Source organism: Artibeus jamaicensis, unplaced genomic scaffold, assembly GCF_021234435.1.
Source record: "Artibeus jamaicensis isolate MK-2021 breed Jamaican fruit bat unplaced genomic scaffold, CSHL_Jam_final contig_867, whole genome shotgun sequence".
Lineage (NCBI taxonomy): Eukaryota > Metazoa > Chordata > Mammalia > Chiroptera > Phyllostomidae > Artibeus > Artibeus jamaicensis.
In genome coordinates, this window is record NW_026521995.1 from 7,777,493 (window position 1) to 7,800,192 (window position 22,700).

At 41.7% G+C, this 22,700-nt stretch overlaps 1 protein-coding gene and 1 non-coding gene across 5 annotated transcripts in view; both read left to right on the top strand.

Annotated features, from left to right (window-relative positions):
• Nucleotides 1–16,226: 16,226 nt before the first annotated feature.
• Nucleotides 16,227–16,329, top strand: LOC119045971 (U6 spliceosomal RNA). Its single transcript, XR_005081884.2, has one exon. It is a non-coding gene; the product is annotated as a U6 spliceosomal RNA (small nuclear RNA).
• A 5,317-nt stretch (nt 16,330–21,646) lies between these two features.
• MPP7 (MAGUK p55 scaffold protein 7) overlaps nt 21,647–22,700 on the top strand; it is a 245,426-nt gene continuing 244,372 nt past the window's right edge. For 3 of the 4 annotated variants that reach the window (XM_037140833.2, XM_037140832.2, XM_037140836.2), the window contains exon 1: nt 21,647–21,797. The gene's annotated coding sequence lies outside the window, so the exon portion shown is untranslated. Of the gene's footprint in view, nt 21,798–22,469; nt 22,539–22,700 lie in introns of those variants that run through there. The other variant, XM_037140835.2, reaches the window with a different exon arrangement.

Genomic DNA, 22,700 nt, shown 5'->3' on the forward strand with positions numbered 1-22,700 from the left:
GTTCTAATTAGATCACATTTTAATTTCATTTTTATTAAGAAATTCAAAATTCAATTAAACAAAGCTGGGATTTTTTATTAACCAAGCATCAAGACTCTGTTATATTAATGAGGCACTAGAAGTTTGACTCAGATAAGAAACGCATTCATGGGTTTCAGGACAGAACAACACTGTCCATGAGGACAAACACTTCTTTGCTGATTGGATGTAGACCGAAGACCGCGTCAACTTCAACAACTGAGAGATACAAAAGCATTCTTTTGTTTGCCAGGTCAGGGGACTGAGGGAACCCCACGTCAAATGTTATTTACTTCCTCTTATCTTGTAAGGAGTTATTATCTGAGCTACTTTTGTCTGTGGAACACTTCCAATCACTTCTGTCCTGTGTAATACAATCAGTGCACCCAGGCCAACGTAGCGTCGGGACACAATGACTGCCAGTGTGCTGTGCTCCGCGGCTGTGGTTTGTGAACCAGAATTTCACTTGGGTCTGGACTGGAAAAGTCCTGTTCTAAACGTGTCCCTAAATGGTCGGAGCATGATTCAGCCCCAGTGGTAAAAATAGAAAGCTCACTTGAAACAATGGGAGATGAATGAAAGGGCTTCTGTAAAATAAAAAGTAAATAAATTAGAACTCTGATAAAACTGTAAAGCTGAGTCTTTAAAAATCACCTAGTATAAAAGAAGTTTTTATTTCTTTTTTATATTCAATTCTTCTTATTAGTCCAAGGTAACTGGACGAAGTTATTTACGCAGTTCTTATGCTAGTCTGCCGGTTTTCTTGCTATGTTCAAATAAGAAGAAAGACAAATACTCATGTTTTCCTAGTTGCAAATATTTTTCACTTTTTTGCTGATGACAGTCAAATGAATTTGCAATAAGCCAGGTAGAACGTGGAATATTTTGTATTTTTAATCTCTTCCCAGGAGGCTTTCTCACGGTTTAGTTAAAACATTTTTTACCTTTTTGGCAAGTTGAAATCCAAACCGGAGAGGCCCTCACACTGCCCTGCTCCCGGTCTGGGCCATGCAGCTTTATGGACTATTTTTACCCCCGGCGTGGAGCCATCTGCTTTCTCTGCAAAGGTTCACGTTGGTATTTTCCAGTGCAGCTGGTCACATGTACTCGTTTCCCAAGTCAAGTCTGGTGACCCGGGGAGGAATGTGTGCAGACTCTTGGGGCATCTCCGACCTCCCCATATCCTTCGGCTGTCAGTTGATATTCTTGATCCTTGTGGCTGAGTGCTGGGCTGAATGGCCACCAGCACTTCAGTTCCCTCTTGCATGTTAGTGTTGAAGCTTTTTCTCTTCTACGGGATTTAATAGAAGCAGCCCAGATGAAGCCTGGGAACTGGAGTTCACAAAGGGCACTTATTTACCTTGATAGTGGGACAGGGCACTGGTTGCCAATTTTCTGCTCTGCTGTTGGGAGCAGTGTGCTACGTGTAGGTTAAGAAACCGAGTGCCTTGTCACAGTAAACATATACTTGGACAGGCAAGTAGAAAAATGCCTTGATACAAGGCAGACTCAGGGGAAAGAATGAATCATCTCACTATGTTCCTTTAGATGCAGGCAGGGCTCTAATGCCTCTTGAGGAACAAACTGCTTGAGAGCTGTGATAGCTGTTATCCACACACTGGGAAAGCCTTCCCAGTGATCTGGATTCCTTTGTCTTAAAAAAAAAAAAAAAAAAAAGGAAACTGAAGCTTTGATCCGTGTGGCGTAGTTGGTTGGGTGTCATCCCGCAAAACCAAAAGTCCCTGGGTCTGGGCACATGCCTTGGATGTGGGTTCTGTCCCTGGGTGGGGCATGTGTGAGAGGCAAATGATTGCTGTTTCTCACATCAATACTTCTCTTCCCCTCTTTCTCCCTCCCTTCCCCTTTCTCTAAAAATAAGTAAGTAAATAAAATCTTTAACAAATTGAAACTGAAGTATGGACTGTCATCATTTAGAGAAGTGTTTCTTCACCTTAACAACAGCTTTCAGTAATATCTGCAGAGTGCCTGAGGGACCAGCACAGTGCGGAGAGGAGTAGCAGCTGCCCGCGTTTTGAGCAGCCCTTCTGTGCAGGACGAACAGTGTTCTCATTCTGCCACACCAGTTTGTGTTCCAAGGGTCTCTTGGCGACAGTGCCTACTGGGAGTGCAGAAAATTCCCAATAATTAATACAGGATTATACAAATAAAAGTAAGAGGTTGTATTGATTCAAGAACACCCTCAGAAGCCTTTGGTGTTAAGCTCCAGAATGGGTAATCGCATACAGAAAGCAGTGATTCAGTATGTGCTTCAGAGACTTAGAGGAACGGAATAATAGGCTGTGTCCTCTCCAGTTGGCTTCATTGCTACATACCAGATTTTTCCCTTTAAGGACTTTCTTCATACTGGTTCAAATTATTCCTATCCCCTAGATATTCTACTATAAATGCTTCTACTCCTTATCACAATTACTACTTTACAAAATACCAGCCAATGTTACTGACCTTTACCCCAAGGCAAGCCCTGAGCTAAGCCATGCCCTGTATGGCGGATAAGAACATAGGCTTGGGAGGCAGATAATGGGTTCAGATGTCAGGTTCACCACTTACTGACCTTGGGCAAGTCACTTAACCTCTCCATAGTTAATTTTTCTCATCTGTAAAGAAGGGGGAATGGTAATAATAACACTTAATTCACAGGGTTATCATGAGGATTAAATTAACCCTGGGATTTACAGTGGCCAGAGTTCTGGATGCCTGTGAACTTGGGGAAATTACAGTTGCCCCTTGAACCACTCAGATTTGGGGGACCTGACCCCCCCCAGCTGAAAATCTGTGTGTAACTTCTAACTCTTCCAAAACTAAACTATTAATAAATAGCCCACTGTTGACTGAAAACCTTACCAATAACAAACAGTCCTGTGTATTTTTTATGTCTATATGTATTATATTCTGTATCCTTATAATACAGCTAGAGAAAAATGTTTTTAAGAAAATCAGGAATATAAAACACATTTAGAGTATGATATGTATGTACTGAAAAAGATCCACATATATATAAGTGGATCCACTTATTTCAAACCATATTGTTCAAGGGGTGACTTGTACCACTAGGCCCATCAGTTTTTCAAAGTTATGTATTGTTAACACTGTCGCTGGATCTTATTATTTTATGTGCTAAAAAAGAAAGTTTTTATTACCATATCCCTGTTTATTGATTTGACTAATCTCTCAGTATATTTTGTTTCCCTTGTTACCCCATGTATTATATTTTATGCATTTAAAAACCTTATTCTGCAAAGAGGTTGAAAGGCTCCACTAGATTGCACAGAAAAAGTAAAGAATCCTTGGTTAAACCAGGTGCCAAGTTCCCACAACCATGCCTGGCACATAATAATCATGATATATGTGATTATTATTATTGTTATCATTATTATCTTCTCATTTAATTCTTACAATAACCTAAGCGGTAAATATGGCTATGGCTATTATCATCCCACTAGAATATATGCTTATGAGGGCAGGGATTTTTTCCTGTTTTTTTGTGATATATTAGAATCTAAAGTGTGCATGGCATATAATAGGCATTGATAAATATCTGTTTAATGACTTTCCAGATCCCAGCTTTGGCAATGAGAATGCGAGAGCTTGAAGAGGTGGGATAGCATGCTCCCAAGTCAATCAGCACCTGTGTCACAAAACACTAGGTCATGTGGCCCCACTTCTTCATCTGTTGTCTCCTGGACACTTCATAATTCCTAAAGAAGCAATCCTTCTCAATCTTCAGACTTGTATTTAGGAAAGCAAAGTCTGGTTTGGGTTGGAACTTCCTAATGGAAAAATGAAAGTGGAATGAGATATTCAGATGAATGATAGGTAGAACTGAGTAATTTAGATTTCTCCAGGTTTTGTGGGTAAACAAATAAAGTCATACTAACATGAGGGTATATGTAGCTTTTCCACTCTTAGGTCTGCTAAATGGAATTTTATCTTCTGGGGATTAGTTCTTGGGCTTTATGTTACAAGATTTGGGTTTAGAGGAAATGGAGAAGTGACGGTTGGGATGTGCTCGGGGAGAACTGAGTTTTACCCGTGGGTGTGGACAAAGGGAAGAAACTGAAGGGAAGAGCCAGTGGCAAGGACAGACAAGGTCTGCCAGGACCGGGTGGCAGGGAGAGCTGAGAGAAAGAGGGGTGTGGGGACCGGTCACCATGTTTGTGGAGAATGGGTGTTAGAGATGAAAGAGAGGTTTTCAAAGTTGTGCAAAACTTCTTGTTTCTCTGCCTCCCCATTGCCAATTCATGAGGATTTTTTTTCCTAGAGAAATAAGAAAATTGTTAACTTCTAAGCCTCCGAAGTAATGGTTAGTTTAATATGACATCTTGAGGACCTTCCAGCCTTTACAGGGGTTACAATATTCCATCTGCTCCAGTCAATACAGGCTCCCCTAGAACCTCCTTTTCTGTTCCTACTTCTCACCAGGGTCAACTGCCTGCTAAGTTGCCTCCAAGTCCTGAGTGCGGGATTCTTTACACAAGATGGACTCTCTCTTTGAACAATATGAAAGAACAAACAGAACAGAAACAGACTCAATGGTGTGTTAAAATCTCCTACTATGACTGTATTACTTTTGATCTTTTTGTGTCCATGGAGATTTGCTTTATATATTTAGATACTCCTGTGGTGTGCACCAAAATGTATACAAGGGTTATATCCTCTTGTTGGATTGATGCCTTTATCATTGTATCACATTCTTAACCTATTTTGCCTGATATAAGTATTGCTACCACAGGTTTTTTTACTTACATTTGCATGACATATGTTTTTCCACTCCTTTACTTTCAGTCTATGGGTATCTTTCATTCTCAGGTAGGTCTCCTGCAGACAGCTTAAATATGAGCTTTGTTTTCTTATCCATTCAACTACCTTATGTCTTTTGATTGAGGCATTTAAGCCATTTTCACTTAAATTATTGATAAGTACACATTGATTGCCAATTTTATTCTTTATGACTTTGTTCCTTTCCTCCTCTTTTTCCTCCTCTTCCTCCTTCTTTTCTTCTCCTCCTCCTTCTTCTGCTTCTTCTTCATCTTCTTCTTCTTCTTTCTTCCTCCTCCTCCTTCTTCCTTCTTCTTATGACTTTATTTAACATTTCTTGTGCTACTGTTTTGGTGGTAATGAACTCCTTTAGCTTTTTCTTGTCTGGGAAGCTCTTTATGCCATTCAGTTTTAAATGATAGCCTTGCCAGGTAGAGTAGTCTTGGATGTCAGTATTTGCTTTTTATCACTTGGAATATTTTATGTCAGTCCCTTCTGGCCTGAAATGTTTCTGTTGAGAAGTCAGCTTAAGGGCTTATGGGGCTCTTTCCTAGGTAACTAACTGCTTTTCTCTTGCTGCTTTTAAGAGTCTCTTTTTGTCTTTAACTTTTGACATTTTAATTATGATGTGTCTTGGTGTAGGCCTCTTTGGATTCATTCTGTTTGGGACTTTCTGTGCTTCGTGAACCTGTGTGTCTTTTTCTTTATAACAATATTTATAAAGTTCAAAAAAAGGTTTATAAGGATGCTCAAGAAACATAGTAAGAACTTCAACAAAGAGATAGAAAGCATAATGAAGGACATAGAAACCATAAAAAATAACCCAGCAGAAATGCAGAATACAATATGTAAAATGATGAATACACTAGAAGAAATCAACAAGGTGGAAGAAGTAGAGGAATGATGTAGTGACTTGGAAGACAAAGAAGGTAGCAGAAAATGCTCAATCAGAGCAGCCAAGAAAAACCTTTTATTAAATGAGGATAGTCCAAGGGAACTCTGGGACAACAAGAAGGATAACAGCACCTCCATCATCATGAGGTCACCAGAAGGAGAAGAGAGAGAGCAAGGGATAGCATGCTCCCAAGTCAATCAGCACCTGCGTTATAAAACACTAGGTCATGTGGCCCCACTTCTTCATCTCTTGTCTCCTGGACACTTCATAATTCCTAAAGAAGCAATCCTTCTCAATCTTCAGACTTGTATTTAGGAAAGCAAAATGGTCTCTGCCCCAGAGCCAAACATCTCTGTCTTTTATATTCCATGAGTTTGCTCTTGAGGGCCCTTCAAGAAGTCCCTCTCAAAAACAGTCCCTCTTGAGTCACACAAGTCAGTTTTCCCAGAGTCTGACCTGACCTCCTGGAGAATTCTCTGCACATGGGGACCAGGCTGGCCACTCAGCAGTGCGGAGCCACCTGAGTTGTGAGGATGGAGGCAGTGGTTCTTCCCTGGTGGGGCTAGTGGATCTTCTGTGGGGAGTTGGATTGCCACTATTGTGGCTTGCAGGATCTGAGTTCAGCTTTTCACAGCAGACCGGCACACATTGCTGCTGCTCTGGTGTGCTGTGTGGGGCAGGCAAAATGGTCTCTGCCCCAGAGCCAAACATCTCTGTCTCTTATATTCCACGCGTTTGCTCTTGAGGGCCCTTCAAGAAGTCTATACCACAGTTTCAGGGAGCAGATTCCTCTGCAGAGTGAACTAGACCACATGGGGCAACAGGGAGTCAGGTTGGTGAAGCTTGTACAGCCCCCAGGCTGATGAATTTGGAGGGCAGTACCTGACCCCAAAATGATGGCTTCTGTGGGCAGTGCAGGCAGAGGACTCAGCACAGGGCCCCGGTGGGTGTCCCTGCAGCTTTTTTCTGGACTGTCCTACAAGACTCTAAACCAATCCAAGCTGCCCTCCCTCAGCTAGAGCCTAGACTGAGTGGCTGTGAATGAGATTTTGTGAACTGGCCCTTTTAGAGGACACCTGGATTTTTAGCAGACTCCTGTCTCTCACTGGCAGACAGAATCCCTGCTGATTTTCACAACCAAATGTCATGTGGGTGCCTCTTCTGGGCTCTGTTACTCTAGGCTGGGGAGTTGGGAATGGGGTTGAGAGGAGACATTTGCATCTGAGATATTCCTCCAGATACTCAACCCCAGCACGTGGGTTTGGGGCCAGCCCTTTTTGAGTCTCTGCCCTTGCTAGCAATCTAGCTGTGGCGCTTCTTCTGTAAGTTCTTGTTTATAACACTAATGTGTAGCCACTCTTCAGGTGGTTATTTAGATTGATTGTTCTGTTATGTAGCTGTAATTCCAATGTGGGCCTGGGAGGTGCCCACCTCTTTGATCAACAGTTTCTTCTTCTTCTTTTTTAAAGTAGGTTTATTGTAAGGGTCCTTTTACACAGTAGTTTTGTAAGAAATAAGAATTATTTCAATTATTTTACTTTGAAATAGTCTTTCTTCCCCTGCCAGATTAATTTTCCTAAAATACCATTTTATTCCTAAGCTAAAAAGCTTTAGCAACTCCTGTTGGCTTTAGGATCTGGTCCACATTTCTTAGCCTGGCAATCTAGGCCCTTCCACTGTTGTCTGACTCTCCCGTACAGAAACCTTTCGTTCCAGCTGCTGTCCTTATTTTCCTTCACACACGCATCGCTCATTCTGCCTCAAAGACTTTGTTTATGCTGAACCCCAAAAGGAACACCTCCTCCAAGGTACTTCCTCAGCCTAAATAGTTCTCTCCCCCAACTCATTTCTTTTCCTTCAATTCATGCTTATCTCTCACTGTTTTCTACTCCTGTGACGCGTACTGAGTCCTGTGCACACAGACATCCTGTGGATGACTGGAGGGTATAAGTACAGGGCCTCTCTCAGGCCCTTACGTAGAGCAGTTTCCCTTCCCAAGGCACGTTCAGTTCTTAAATACCCCTCTGGATTTACATTAACTTACTTCACTGCAACCAAATGTAACGCACAAGGCAGTTAAGACACACAATTTCACTTTTAGCAGATAAATGAAACCTAGAAGTATTTTTCAAGGGAAAAAAGATAGTTGAGATGAATTTCAAAAGCTTTATCATGTTACATTTAGAAATTGGTTCTTGCCCTGGCCTGGTGGCCCAGTTGATTGGAGCATCGTCCTGTACACCAAAAGGTTGCAGGTTCAATCCCTACATATGGGAGGCAACCATCAATATTTTCTTCCCCCTTTCTCTCTCTCTCTCAAATCAATAAATATATCCTTGGGTGAGTATTTAAAAAAATTGGTTCTTTAGGTAGTTCATAAGCATAAACTGCTTTTCGCAGTATAAGTTGTGAAGCACACACGCACTGTCTGCGGATGGTGTGTGATCATTGATTTGGCTCCCTGTCACCTTGGCAGGTAAACACTGTTCCACCTTCCTGCACACCCAACAGTGAGACTGTACATCTGAGCATTTCCACATAACTCTATGATCTTTCAACAGAGATTCCTGAGTTGGTCTGGTGGGCCTGTAATATTTTTAAGTAGAGGAAGAGGAACTGAGTATGGATGGAAGCCTCATGGTCTGCCTGGAACTGTGCAGTGTTTTGATATGCGGTCTCACTCAACGATTGTAACACCTCGGCACAAAGGATGTTATTACCCCATTGTTATGGTTAGGGGAATTGCAATTATCAGATCAGGCCAAGAGCTGGATTTTTAAGTTTCAATCCAAGGTAAACAGAATAATGATTACCAATTACAGTTGGAATGCCCAGTTTGTTGGGAGAATTACATGTCATGAGACAGAAAGTAAGCTCTGGCTTGGCAAGGCTCTGCAAAGGACATGTGCCCACGGCAGACATGGCACCAGAGCGCTCACACAGGGCTGTGCCGCCGGAGCCAGTGCACAGGCAACCGTGGTCCCAGCGTGAAAGCCACACTTCTGTGTTTTCATTCAGACACATTCCTGGCAGGTGTCAGTGAGGTGTCTTGTTCTAACCAAAGCATCATATTATGTCAGTTTTCCAGCAAATGGAAGTGAAACGTCTTGAGGAAGAGTTTTTTCTCCAGTCTGTGCCGAGGCACCTGCTGGTGCGCTGGCAGTGTTTCTCTCTCCCTCCCTCCCTGCACCTCTACCTAAAATCAGTAAGCATGTCCTCAGGTGAGGAAAAAAACTTTATTTTTGAAAGTTGTTTCAAATTCACAGAAAAATGATCTCTCTGCTCCTGGCAACTGTTGCCACAAGGAAATGTGGGTTAGCCTTGCCGTGGCTTTCTTTAAAAAAAAAAAAAAAAAGAAACTGGCACATTCGACTTGAGATGCCCTCAGTTTGAAATGTTGGCAACTAATCCAAATTTTTACAAATTTTGTGCTCACCCAGTTTGTGACTTCGTGGGTATATTAATAACTGCACATATTATTAATAAAGAAATGGTCTTAGGAAGGTAAACCAGATGTCCAAGGTCACACCACTAGCTCTGGTGTCTTCTAAACTGGGATTGACATTCAGATGTCTAGTATTACTGTATATTCCTCTCTTCTGGAGGTTCTTCAACAGTTTTTTAACTTTCTCAGAATCATCTGGACTTGGAATGGAAACTGGGTCTCCTGCAATGCCCTCTCCTTCATAAAGCCCATTCCAATTAAGTGGTGCCATCAATGGTACTCACGCACCATTTGCCTTAATTTCCTTTGTCCCTTGCTAGGTTGCATGGTTCATTTGCATGTATAATGCACAGTATCACACTGCAGATGAACCAGGGAGTAGGCAAATGCCCATACTGGCAATAACAATCTCCAATGTGCAAATTGGAATTCTGCGATCTTCTAGAAGCTAGGAATTTTGCCTTAAACATGTTTGTATTCTTTTCAGTACTTGGCACATAGTAGGTGCTCAATAAATGTTGAATGATCATCCATCATTAATGACTTAAGTAAGGTGAAGTATATTGTTACATAATAATATTGATAGCACCCAGGACAAAACTAATAGTGTGGAAATAAAATTTTTTGGCATTTGATAACAAGAACTAACTATTCTAAATGAAGAGAAGCTTTTAGTTTAAAGAAGTTATTAATCAGTTGTTTACAGAACATAATAAGAACCTTAAATAATGTATATCATAAAACATTCCTTTCTGTGTGACACTAACCTCTTTAGTCAATTCTTCCAGTATATTATGCATGTCCTCCATTCTTAAATTATTATTATTCAGTATGTTTCTACATATCCTTTTGGCTATATAGTTCTATTCCTTTTAAATCACAGAATTCAGACTCATATGTACCAGAAACTTCTCTGTTAAATTTTTTGTTCCTTGCTCATATACTAGAGACAGAAATTTTTTTTTATAAAGACGCAGTCATAAGAAAGTTAAAAAAACAGAGGCAATGAGGCAAGAGTCCAAACTCCTAAAGTGCTTAGGAGTCTTTGTTGGCAACACCTGTGAACCCTGAGTACCCTCTGTGTGAGCACGTACTCAAATTGTTTCTTCTGCTGCTGTTTTCATGGCTTTCTACTTTGTTATGGCTCCTTCTTGCAGGTTTCTTCATTTTCTAGGCACGACAAGGAGTTACTCAGCTTTCAGGTGGTGAGATGAGGGAGCTCCTGCTTTCCAGATCAGCGCTAATTAATGAGTGATGGTGTGCAGCAGTTCCTGGGGAACATAAGGAGTGCAGGAGTGATTTTGCTTGCGATGCTCCCTTGTGAGCTCTGCGAGATAAGTACAGTGATGACTGAGGTTAATTAAATATAAACACTGAATTAACCTATTTCGCTCGGTGTATTTTCTCTGAATGTTGCTATCAATGTCCTTCTTTCTGAATATGAAATGCTTATTCCATTGTAAGTATTACAAAGTGAAGATATTCTTTGTTCTTTGAGTCTGTTCTTGCACAAGAGTGGCTAAATGGTGACAAGACTCATTTTTTTCTTGTACTATTATAATTGTCCTCACTTGATAATCACAGCAAAGAGATTTCTAATCTCTTAAGGATGATAAATACAATAAAAAAGTTATTTTATTCTGTTGATAAAAGTTATTTAACTTCAAATGCTACAGATATTAAGAGTATTTTAAAATGATACCAAACTACTTTTAAAAGTGTTTATGGATTTTAGAGAGAGAGGAAGGGAGAGAGAGAAAAACATCAGTGTGAGAGAGAAACATCGATTGCTTGCCTCTCATACATGTCCAAACTGGGGGTTGAACCTGAAACCAAGCTATGTGCCCTGATTGGGAATCAAATCCTCAGCCTTTTTTGTGTACAGGACGATGCTCCAACCAACTGAGCCACACTGGCCAGGGCCAAACTGCTTTAAATGTACAGCTGTCCAGACATGGCCAAGTGGGAGGATGGAGACTAATTTGGTTTAGTATAAAAATCTTTACATTTTATACCTATCTAGAGACAGATACAGGTATAGATTATAGTCAGGCAGACATCTACTTTACAAGGCACTTTTGGTTGGAGTAACCAAAGACTAGATCACAAATAGGCTGAGATGCCTCTGGCTAGCTGACCACATTTAAGCAGTTATCAGCTTTCTTAATGTGCTTCATCCCCCCAGAGGTTTAACTATAACATGTGGTACTATACTGTGCTGAGGCCCACATACAGGTGTGGGCCTACAGGTGTGACTGTCACAGGGAATCAAGGCTCAGACAACCCGATACCATGCTGTCATTCCTCACCCCTGTTCCTCACAGTTATTTGGCAGCTCTTAGTTTACACATGTGTCCTTGAGGAAGCCGCCAATTGCCACTTGAATCAGAAACCAAACTTGAAGAGTTGCCGCATAGAAAAAGATGAATAGAATGGCCCACTGTCACTGCTAATACTTTAGATAAATGCTTCTTGCTCAGGTACAATTAGTGGGTCAAAACCCATTTAAAATGAGTTCCAAATTAGTTAGTTTAGCACATGCTCACTGGGCACTTACCAGGTGCCAGAGCTGGTCATGCCACTGGGGATACCAGGGTGAATAAGTCAGGTGACGCCCCTCTCTTTATGCAGACAGGTTTTCCTTTAATTTAAGTGAGATCAAGCCTGTATTTGTAGCTAAGAGAAAAAAATATTCTCCAAAATTACAGACTTAGAATTTTGATGATTTTAATCTATCAGATCAGTGGGGGATAAAGTAGGGTTTCTTAACCTCACCCAAACGTACCTGAGGATGCCATCCCCCACCAACAGGGTCACTGCTGTGACGAGTCAGAGTCAGTGTGTGAGCTGCAGGAGGGAATAGCAGGAAGGACCGTGTCAGTATTCCAGGGCTTGTGTAATTTGAGAAAGCCCTTCAGGTGATTTTAATACCCTTTACTAATTTCTTCTTTTGCCAGAATCTATAGATGTTATTGTTCCCGCATATGCCTGTGTTTATGGCATTTGGCGTATTACACAATCACAGTCGGAGAAGGCTGGGTGACTCTGGTGGAAGTGCGATGCTGGCAACGAGTGTGCGTGACCTGGTGCTGCAGGAGGATGCAGACAGGAAGGCAGAACCTGGGAGCGTGGGAGGGGGAACACCTGATCGTTCATAACAAATACCACCCAGTAGTCAAACACCACCAGAGGCAAAGCTGAAGTCTAAGTTCTGTTTGTGAACTTGTACCAAGGGAGATGCTCCAGGGGACCCACAGAGGCCTCACCATCCGGAGGAAGAGACGGGGTTATTAGAGGGTAGGTGGAAGGCTGGAGTTCAGGCAAGACTATGAAACACTGTTGTGACAGAGTCAACACAGAGCAAGGCTGTCAGCAATATTTTATTAACACTTAGTAATGTTTTTACTGACACTGGTCAGTGTTCAGAGTAGCATTTCCTTGGAAACTGTAAAATGAAAAGAAATTTGGAATGTTGTGTCCCCAAATCTTTTACCTGAGTGTCTGCACCTGCACTGGAAATCAAGGCTGCCTCCCTGTGCCAAAGGGACCCACACTCTCCCATTATCCAGGCAAGAGTGGGCGTTCCATTCTAATGGATACTTAAACGGTTAAGTCTTCCATAGCCTATCAAACAGCCTATTTTAGAGAACAAGTTTTCTTAGCCCTATGTCCTTGGTGTGAATGAAAGAAACAGTTTTTACAGATCCACATAGTATGACAGGATATAAAAGTAAAGTTTTGACTGAGGCACCAAGGACAATAGATGTGAAATTCTAAACTGCCAGAGCAGGAAGCAAATCTCAAAGGAAATATCTTAGCTCCCCTGCGACTCTTAAAAATCACTCATTCAAAGAGCAGACTGATGGGTGACGGAGGTGGGTTAGCAGACGGGAGAAAAGTCGAGGGGATTGAGAAGTACAGATCAGTAATTACAAAATAGTCATGGGGATGCACAGTGCAGCCAAACCTCGGTTCTCCAATGTCTTGGTTCTTGAACAGTTTGATTCTTGACCAAGTTGTTCATGGAAAAAAATGTCTCGGTTGTCTAATAAAACCTTGGGTTTTAAGTCTTGATCTGGCAACCCTTTTGTTCTGATACCTGTATGATCAGTCACTCATCTACCAGGAGACAGAAAGGGAGACTTGGTTTTTGAACAAATCACTACTCAGTTTTCTGGAATGAATTAAGGTTGAGAACCAAGGCTCCCCTGTACGTACGGCACAGGGGGTGTAGTCAATAATACCATGATAGCTGTGGAACTATGCCAGTTGAGTACTGAACATATTGGGGGACCACTTTGTAAAGTATATGATTGTCTAACCAGGGTGTCCAACCTGTGGCCAGTGGGCTGCATGTGGCTCAAAATGGCTATGAACATGGCCTAACACAAAATTATGAATTTACTTAAAACACTATGAGATTTTGTGTGATTATGTGTTGCAATGTATTTAATGTATGGCCCAAGATACCTCTTCTTCCAGTGTGGCTCAGAGATGCCAAAGGTTGAACACCCCATTCTAACCACTATGCTGTACACCTGAAAATAATGCAAAATAATAGTGAAAGTAAATTGTAATTGAAAAAAAATTAGGAAAAAACCTTCACTCAAGGTAGGATCAGAAAGGAGCAGAGGAAGAGGAGTTAAGTGAAGGATCTGTGAAGAGTGTTCTTAAGAAAAACAAGGCTGAATCCCACCTAACCACTTGTCTAAGATCTTCCAAAATCTCAGCAGGGAGGCGCGTGTCAAGAAGACCATGAAGGCAACTTGATTGGTATTCTCTGGTATTAGGAGTGTCTGACTTTTACGTGAGATATTCAAAGGCTAGAGGCTGAAGGTACTGGCTGAAAGAAGCAGTCCAGAGAGTGAGGGCAGGGGAGAGGGGGAGATAATACCCAAGACCTGTGTGCTCTGGGAGCCAGCTGCACGTCCACAGCCATGGGACTAGAGTGCGCGCCAGTGCTTCCTGGGGACCAGATGAGAGAGGAGAGAGCTGTATTAGAGATGTGTAAATCCTGCTCAAGGGGAAGAGGCTGAGGGCCCACTCCCACCTCCCCTCCAACAGGAGAATCTGTATCAAGTGGCCTTCAGGGAACCAGAAAGCAGGGGTGGATTGGCAGCCAGATCAAATTTCATTGCCCAGGTCAGATGTTGCACTTTCAGGCCTCAAAGAGTGTCAGAAAGCAACCAAGGGGAGTGTGTAAATTTTAGTCATTGGTCAGGCCCAGAGAAAACCCTCCTGGGAGAGTACAGGTTGAACATAACTTGCTATCCTCAAACTTTCCCCATCTCCTTTTGTTACGAATTGGGGGGATCTGTGGAAATAGAAAGAAGACTCCTCTTCCCCTTTCCTGGAGAACATAGCCCATGGCATCGGACCCTAGCTGGGCAAGTGGAGGGAAGACCTGTCTCTGAATGAAACTTGAAGTGTTGAAGTGTTCATCAATGGCATTCACATTAAAATTTCTGCTGAATTGAAGTTGTATTATGTGGCTTAAACCAATCAAAGGATTTTTACTACCTAAGAGCCATCGGAAAAATTATGGGACCACTCAAATTGTCATCCAGGCCCAGGGGCAGATCTCCCACTGCAAACATGTTGAAGGGACAGTGGCCAGCAAAGGTGGCCTTCTGCTTCCTTCATCTCATCTTTCCTGCTCGTTCTACACTGGTCTCACAGAGGCCGAGAGCACTCACTGTTCACTGGCATTCTCCAACTTGGCACGAGCTTTTGCTCTTTGAATAAACTTAGGCAGGGACATTGGGAATTCGTAGAGGACCTAAATGGGAGTGGCACCCCGAAACTGAAGAAGACAGGGTACTTAGCATTTGGAAGCCAACTGAAGAAGAAAGAGAGATTTCAAGAGATTTTTTTTTATGGGAGTAATTTTAAAAAATTTTTATTTTATTGATTATGCCATTACAGTTGTTCTATTCCCCCCTTCATTCCCCTCCACCCTGAACACCCCCTTCCCCACCATTCCCCCCTTTAGTTTTATGACCATGTGTCTCAAGTTCTTTAGATTCTATATCTCCCCTACTATTCTTGCCCTTCCCCCCTATCTATTTTCTACCTACTGTCTATGCTACTTATTTTCTGTACCTTCTCCCCCCTTCTCCTCCCACTCCCCTGTTGCTAACCCTCCATGAGATCTTCATTTCTATGGTTCTGCTCCTGATCTAGCTGTCCTTTTAGCTTGCTTTTGTTTTAGATGTGGTGATTTCAAGAGATTTTGAGAAAGCTGGAAATCAACATTGAAGGCTTTGGCCTTGGCCTCTGGGCCTCCTTTTTAGCATGAAAAGACAAGTGACTTGCTGAATAGAGAAGGAGGCCCATTGACTGGCTATTGAAAATGTAGGGATTAAAGAGCCTGCTTTAAGAAGAAAAAAAAGGTAAAAATATAAATAGTAAAATGGCAATAAATACATATCTATCGGTAATTGAATCTGAAAAATAAAATAAATGAATAAGCAGAACAGAAACAGACTCATAGATACAGAGAACATTTTGACAGTTGCCCCATAGCTGTGGGTCTGCGGGGCTGAGTGAATAAAGGCAAAGGGAGTAAGATATACAAAATTGTGATTACAGAATAGTCACAGGATGGAAAGTACAGCATAGGGAATGCAATCAATAATATTGTAATAATGATGTATAGTGTTAGATGGGCATGAGATCTATTGGGATGATTACTTAGTAAGTTATATAATATCTAATCATTGGCCTGTACATCTGAAACGAATATTTTATTTCAACTATAATGAAAAAATAAAAAGTTATTTAAAGTCAGAAATGAAAAAAATTAACTAACCTTAAAAAAAATGCATTGGCTGGTGTGGCCCGGTGGAGTGAGTGCTGGCCTGCTATTAGAAAGGTTGCTGGTTTGATTTCCAATCAGGGCACATGCCTGGGTTGTGGGCCAGGTCCCCAGTTGGGGGCATGTGAGAGGCAACCTATCAATGTATCTATCGCACACTCATGTTTCTCCCCTTCTATTTCTCCCTCCCTTCTTCTCTCTAAAAATAAATAAATAAATAAATAAATAAATAAATAAATAAATAAATAAATAAATAAAATTTTTTTAAAGAATGCTTGCTTCAGCAGCACTTATACTAAAAATGGAATGACACAGAGAAGATTAGCATGGCCCCTGTGCAAGGATGACACACAAATTTGTGAAGCATTCCATATTTTTAGAAATAAACCCATTTCTCTATGGTCAATTAATACGTGACAGAGGGGGCAGAAGCATAAAGTGGAGTAAAAATAGCCTCTTCAACAAATGGTGCTGGGAGATTGGGAATGGTATATGGAAAAAAAAAATAAAACCAGACCATCAACTTATACCACACACTGGAATAAACTCAAAATGGATAAAGGACTTAAACATAGGCCGTGACATCATAAAAGTCCTAGAGGAAAACATAGGCAGTAAAATTTCAGATATCTTGTGCAGTAATATCTTTGCTGATATATCTCCTAGGGCAAGGGATATAAAGGAAAGAATAAACAAATGGGACTTCATCAAATTAAAAAGCTTCTGCATGGCTAAAGAAAAGATCAGCAAAATGAAAAGGGAAACAACCATACGGGAAAACATATTTGCCAATGATACCTCGGACAAGGGTTTGTCCTTCAAAATATAAAGAACTCACACGACTCCAGTCCAGGAAGACAAACAATCCAATAAAAAAATGGGCAAAGGACCTGAACAGACACTTCTCCAAGGAGGACATACAGAGGGCCCACAGACACATGAAAGGATGCTCAGCATCACTAGCCATCAGAGAGATGCAAATTAAAACCACAATGAGATATCACCACATACTGGTCGTAATGGCCATCATTAACAAGTTAACAAACAAGTGCTGTCGAGGATGTGGAGAAAAGGGAACCCTAGTGCACTGCTGGTGGGAAGGCAGACTGGTGCAGCCACTGTGGAAAACGGTATGGAATTTCCTCATAAAACTAAAAATGGAACTGTGTTTTGATCCAGTGATTCCACGGCTGGGATTATACCCTAAGAATCCTGAAACACCAATTCAAAAGAACCTGTACACCACAATGTTCATAGCAACATTATTTACAATAGGCAAGTGCTGGAAGCAACCTAGGTATCCATCAGTAAATGAGTGGATGAAAAAACATTGGTACATTTACACAAGGGGATACCATGCAGCAGAAAGAAAGAAGGAACTCCTACCTTTTGTGACAGTGTGGGTAGAACTGGAGAGTAAGTATTATGCTAAGTGAAATATGCCAAGTGGTGAAAGGCAAATACCATATGATCTCACCTATAAAAGAAATTTAATGAACAAAACAAACAAATGAAAAAAAATAGAGACAGAGGCATGGAAATAAGGACCAAACTGACAGTAACCAGAGTGGGGGAAGATAAAGGAGGAAAGAAGGGGAAGAGTCTTGTTAAAGAAAAAGTATAAATGACCCATGGACATGGACAACAGGATGGGGGTTGACATTGCAGGGGGGTGGGTGGGATAGGGGAAAGCAATGGGGGAAAGTCAGAACAAGTGCAATAGAACAACAATAAAAAAAATTAAGAAAGAAAGAGGGAAAGAAAGAAAGAGAGAGAGAAAGAGACAATGCAGGGAATACGATGATCCCTATTTGGTAATCTGCCTAGTGCCTATACTCTGGGAAATCTTTGCCCATTAGCAGGGATGGGCCTCCGCAGCCATGTGTTCCTTCCCCATCACCTGTCTGATCATAAGTGACAGGGTGGAGGAAAGAAGAGACTGGGCTGGGCCAATCATATTTCTTCCATAGAATTTGGTAGTTAGTCGATGGGGTTGATTCAATCTGTGTGTATGGAGGGAGGTAGCTTTACCCTGACTCGTGGGCTTAGGAACCCAGAAAACTGCTTTCCAGAGAAAAATAGAGCAGAAATGTAGATAGAGGCAGGTTAGACAATAAACTTCAGTTGAGACCCTCATGGCTTTTCTGCTCCTTTTTCCTGGACTTCCTAAGGGTTGACTTATTTTTACCCTTGGATTCTATAAGACACCGCTCTGTCTTTGTAATTAACTTTTGAACTATATTATTGAGTGCAGAGATTACTTTCCAGTGACTTTGAATCACTGTGCCATACATTTTAAAGATTGCATTTTTAATTTACATTTGCATTTTTCTTTAGTTGCTGCTTCTTTTGATTCACCTGCCACTAGCAGCTGGATGCACTGAGACACTGACATTGCCCGTCATTCCCGATGACTGGCCTTCCATAGTGGGGCTGGACCTCTTCCCTTGTAAGTCTGCTCACAAAGTAAGTTCAAATTAAAAGCTCTTAAAAAAATTAGTTAAAATAATTATAGCTCAACACTAATTTACTTGCTAACAGTAGTTTAGAACACATTCTCAGACTATTGTTTTAAATAAAAACATTTTTTGTCCTCACCTGAGGACTTTTTTTTTCAAAGCTTTTAGAGAGAGAGAAAGGGAGAGAGAGAAACAATCACGTCTCTGTCTCATGAGAGAGAAGCATGATTGGTTGCCTCTCATATGTGCCTGGATGGAGGATCCAACCCACAACTCGGGTTATGTGCCCTGACCAGGAATTTAACCTGCAGCCTTTTGGTTGTGTGACAGTGCTCCAACCAACTGAACCACACCGGCTAGAGCTATACTATTGTTTAGAACTCCATGTAATACAAGCATTCTGTAAAATATTTGTAAGGTAATGAGGTTACTGTCCTTTAAAGAGTTTTACCTTATTCTCAGGGAAAGAGAGAAAAGGATTTGTCCTAGTCTCTGTATCATGTTTCTTGTACTTCTTTACAAATTAATGTGTATTTTTTTAATTACATTTTATTGATTATGCTATTACAGTTGTCCCAATTTTTCCTTCTTTGCCCGCTCCACCCAGCAACCCCTGACTCCCTCAAGCAATCCCCACACCATTGTTAATATTCACGAGTCGTGCTTGTAAGTTCTTTGGCTACTCCATTTTCTATACTATATGTTACATCCCTATGGCTATTCTGTAACTACCTATTTGTGCTTCTTAACTACCTCTTCACTTATTTCCCTACAACCCCCTCCTGTCTGGCAACCATCAAAATGTTCTTCATATACATGATTCTGTCTCTGTTCTTCTTGTTTTTCTTAGTTTGATTTTTAGATTCAGTTGTTTATAGACATGTATTTATTGCCATCTTATTGCTCATAGTTTTGATCTTTTTCTTAAATAAGTCTTAAATGTAATAATGGTTTGGTGATGATGAACTCCTTTAGTTTTTTCTTGTCTGGGAAACTCTTGTTCTGCCTTTCAATTCTAAATGATAACTTTGCTGGGTAGAGCAATCTGCTTTTCATGACTTTGAATATTTCTTGCCCATCCCTTCTACCCTGCAAAGTTTCTTTTGAGAAATCAGCAGACTCTCTTATGGGAATTCCCCTGTAGATAACTAATTTCTTTTCTCTTGCTGCTTTTAAGATTCTTTCTTTATCTTTAATCTTTGGCATTTCATTATGTTGTGTCTTGGAGTAGGCCTCTTTGCACCCATCTTTAGTTTGGCCTCTGTGCTTCCTGGACTTGCATGTCTACTTCCTTCACCAAATTAGGAAAATTTTCACTATTTTTCAAATACATTTCTAATTTTTTGCTCTTTCTCTTCTCCTTCTGGCATGCCTATGATGTGGTTGTTGGATCGCTTGATGCTGTCCCAGAGGCTGCTTACATTTATCCTTGTTTTTTTTTGTATTCTTTTTTCTTCTTGTTGTTTTGATTGGTTGCTTTTTATTTCTTTATGTTCCAAATAATTGATTTGATTCTTGGCTTCATCCACTTTACTGTTGTTTCCCTGTAAATTGTTCTTTATTTTAATTAGTGTATTGTTTGTTTCTGACTAGATCTTTTTTATGATGTCGAAGTCCTCACTAAGTTTCTTGACCATCCCTATAACTTGTATTTTGAACTTTGCATCTCGTAGATTACTTATTTCCATTTTGTTTGGCTCTTTTTCTAGAGTTTTGTTCCATTCTTTTATTGGGGCCATATTTCTTTATCTCCTCATTTTGGCAGCCTCCCTGTGTTTCTATGTATTAGGTAGGGCTGCTTTGACTCCCTGTCTTGGTACCGTGGCTTGTAGTAGGAGTCCTGTAGGGTCCCATGACACAACATCCCCTATATTCCTTTCCTTCCTTAGGTTTGATTTTTTTTTAGTATTATTAAATTTGTAGAGTTTTGGGGAGAAGTGTTTCACTTCAAATAGTATATTTCAGAATCTAATGGGAATGACAAAAACAAATATTATAGAATGGTAAGACAGCCACTCAGAGTTTTGAGTATGGTCCCTAGGCGAGATATGTTGATTCAGGGCTCGGCTGATGTGGTCTGAGAGCTCAGATTATTTTAACTGTGGGTCATTGGTAATCATCTCAACTACCTTCTCCTCCCTCCTACTCTCCATTTTCAAATTCTGATGCATATTTTGAAGCTCTGTTACATTCATTTGTTTCTTATAATTCCCTGCATTAGCTGAATTTTCCAATTTATACCTTCTGAATTTCTTTCTGTAGTCTACTTTTTTTAAATTAAAGCTTTATTTAATACTTTGGATTATAAATTCTTCTTGTCAGGGAGGATGTATTTACAGTGTAGTGCATTTTACACTATGTGTTGGATAAATGGTAGTTACCCAGGAAAGAGTATCGGGGCACCTCAGTCATATTTGTAAAGTTTTTAAAAGAGAGCTGATGGAGTCTAATATCAATACGCATTTTTTGATGGCCCTCAGCTGTTGTGTATATTACTGTGTTTTCTTCTGTTGTAGAGGAATTCATTCCCTGCATATCCTCCAAAGTTTGCCTTTACCATTCTCCTCACCTTACTCATTTTCTATTTTTTAAACCCCCAATTATAAAATTAATACTTGTTTCATATGGAACACAGAAAGGCAATAAAGTCATGCATAATCTCACCAGGGTGAAAACATTTTATGCCTTCTTTTGCTTATGACAATTTATCTCTGAATGTTACGCAGCATTTAAAAAAAATGCTCAGGAGACTTCTCAAAATCAAGTGATGTTAAAGATTAGCTATTATTCACCAAGTTCATAGGCAAATCAAAAGAATCGCAGAAGGGTAAGGAAGCTCGCATCTGACAAAGGAACCTGGGTATCCGGGGATTCTTTGCAGGTAGGCTGCTGGTCCAGTAACCACAGCTTGTTCTGCAGCCACCTGGGAATTAAGCCAGTGCAGGCGGGGCTTCCGATGATTGAAATTAGGGGAGAGGAGCTACAGACCGGTCACCAATCAGGGCTCTAGTCTGTTTTCCCAGAGTGACCAATCACAGAGCTCTTCTGGCGAGCTGTCTTCAAGTCTGCGACACCTACCCCTATTGCAGCCTATCAGCGGGCGCCTCATACAAAGAGTTCGCGGTGCTCACGCCCGATGGGAGGTGTGGCCTGACCTCCACCACGCCCCCTCCACCGTGGCTCCGCCTTGCCGAGGGAGGGGGCTGATTCGGTTACTCTTAAGGAGGGAGGTGTGGGTCTGGTTCCCGCGGGGCTCGAGTGTTCTTCACCCGCTGGCTTCCGATTGTCTTTTGCAGCGGCTGCTCTCGTCTGTCTCTTTGCCTCCGAGCCCCGAGCTGCAGGGGCCAGAGTGAGCGTGCCTCCCGCAGACACGGCTGACCAGAGCAGGTAATGGGGCGCTAGGGCTGCAGTGGCGATCGGAGCACCCAGCGCAGTGCTGGCGGTGGGATCTGGTCCCCCAGCTGCTCCCGCCCGCCGCGTCCGGGACCAGTCAGTCACCTAGAGCCGGTCGCCCGCCCCCAGGCGCCTCCTTCCGTAAGCCCACCTCGGCCGCTGTAGCGGCACCGGCACCGGCACCTTGCGGAGAGGTGGGGGCGGGGCCGGGGCCGGGCGAGGGGAACTCGAGGGCGTGGGGTCCCGGCAGCTGCTGGCTGGACTCCTTGGGGATCTCGGAGGGCGCGGCGGCTGGGCCCTACGGAGGGCGGGAGGACGTGCAGGTGGAGGGAAAACCGCAGAGTTGAGTCAGAATCAAGCACCCGCGGGAGAAGGACCCACTGATAGTAGCGATAAGCTGAGTGGCTTTTTTTTTTTTTTAAATTGAGAAAGGTGTTTGTACTTAGTGTTAATTACACAATTTTGGGAGACAGGAGCTTTTGAGTGAGATTTACACATTAACATTACTTACTTATTATCTTTTAAATTAAAAGCAGCCTTTAACGTGAACTTGTTTGAAGGTTTTTTCTCAAGTGACAAGTAGACAGACCCAGCAGGGTGACTCACCTTTGTCTGCGCTTAAGTGGGGAGTGGCGCGATAGCTAGGAGGGGGAGGAATGCTGATGAGGAATGCCTGTGCAGGTTTGAAAGGCTCGTGGGCGTGGGACCTTGTTTCTGTTACTCTCGTGGGTGAAGGTAAAATTATCTTTTTTCTTCTAATTTTTTAAACAGCTTTCAAATTTGTTTTTAAAAATGCTGCTTTAGAAACAGTCTCAGGGCTTTAGGTTTTAGGGATGCACCTGCTACGTATGCAGTAAAACTTTGCTGACAAGTCCTAGGCAGTTCACCGTATGAGTT